This window comes from Orycteropus afer, unplaced genomic scaffold, assembly GCF_000298275.1.
Source record: "Orycteropus afer afer isolate SDZICR_OR568_19922 unplaced genomic scaffold, OryAfe1.0 scaffold00755, whole genome shotgun sequence".
Lineage (NCBI taxonomy): Eukaryota > Metazoa > Chordata > Mammalia > Tubulidentata > Orycteropodidae > Orycteropus > Orycteropus afer.
Genome location: NW_006922342.1, coordinates 154,601 through 155,894, shown reverse-complemented (window position 1 = coordinate 155,894; position 1,294 = coordinate 154,601). Strand labels below are relative to the sequence as shown.

The window sequence follows — 1,294 nt, the reverse complement described above, 5'->3', positions numbered from 1 at the left end:
CTTGGGTTTCCGAGGCAGTATCACTACGGAAGTAGGATTGCCCAACCTTCCTTCCGAGGAGTGGCTGGTGGGTTTGAACCGCCAGCCCTCTGGATAGCAGTCAAGTGCTTTTAGCCACTATGCTACCAGAGCTCCTGGTTTACACAGTAGTGAATGACATCTTTCAGGCTGTTAGGTGTCATTGAACTGATTTTGATTCCTAGCAGTCCTGCATACAACAGAACAAAACACTGCCCAGTCCTGAACCATCCTCATGATCATTGCTATGCTTGAGCCCATTGTTACAATCACTGTGCCAATCCATCTCATTGAGGTCTTCCCACCTTTTTAATTTTTAATTTTAATTTTTTTAAAATGCATTTTCTTGAAATATAATTTATGTACAGTGAAATACAACAAAACTAAAGTGACATGGGTCAATGCATTTTTTTTTTTTGCAGAGTTCCCTCCCCTCCCGTCCCACCCCTGACAACCAACAAAGAAGGTTTCCCTCCATATATAAACCTTTCCTTGACCCTCCATAACAACAAACTAATAGTATTTTTGTCCTTCCGTGATTGACTTATGTCACTCAGTGTAATGTCCTCCAAGTTCATCCATATTATGCAGTGTTTTGCAGACTCTACATTATTCTTTAGTGCTGCATAGCATTCCATTATGTGTACGTACCATAGTTTGGTCATCCACTCTTCTGCTTTAAATCTTAGAGATAAGTCACTTGTCAGATATGTAATTATCGGCAAATACGGATTTTTTCCTGTCATTTTTGTTATGTGCTTTTTCGTGGTGTTGATTTCTTTGTTCCATATAATTTTCTATGCTGAGCTCATTTTGTTTATAAATCGTGTTATCACTTCCTTAATTGCTATTGTTTTAGTATTTGGTGAATATTTATGCTGGTCCTCTTTTTTGATGTGAAGGTTTATCATTTTTCTTTGAGGTTACCCTGTGATTTATAGTTTTCTTCCCAAGTTTAGAACAGTCTTTTCTATCTTGTGGTTGTCTTGAGTTCCCTAGCATCTAGGAAGTTCTGTAATGACACAGTTTTTTGGCTTGTAGTTGTCCTCATTTGTCAGTTGATGTCTCTGGTTCCTTGGCTTCTTTACTTTGGATACTTTCATAGCTGGGTTGATTTCTGGGTTATATCATCATGTGTGTTAATGGTCAGTTGTGGCTGTTGTTGTTTCTCTGTCCGAAGGACTCCCTTTAACATCTCTTGTAAGAGGTTGGTCTGGTTTTGACAAATTCCCTTAATTTCTGCTTTTCTGGAAATGTCCTAATTTCACCATCATAT

At 38.4% G+C, this 1,294-nt stretch overlaps 1 protein-coding gene across 1 annotated transcript in view; it reads left to right on the top strand.

The window, feature by feature from the left end:
- The window catches only part of BRWD3 (bromodomain and WD repeat domain containing 3), a 195,635-nt gene that overhangs the window by 138,077 nt on the left and 56,264 nt on the right, over positions 1-1,294 (top strand). The gene's annotated exons all lie outside the window — the stretch shown is intronic.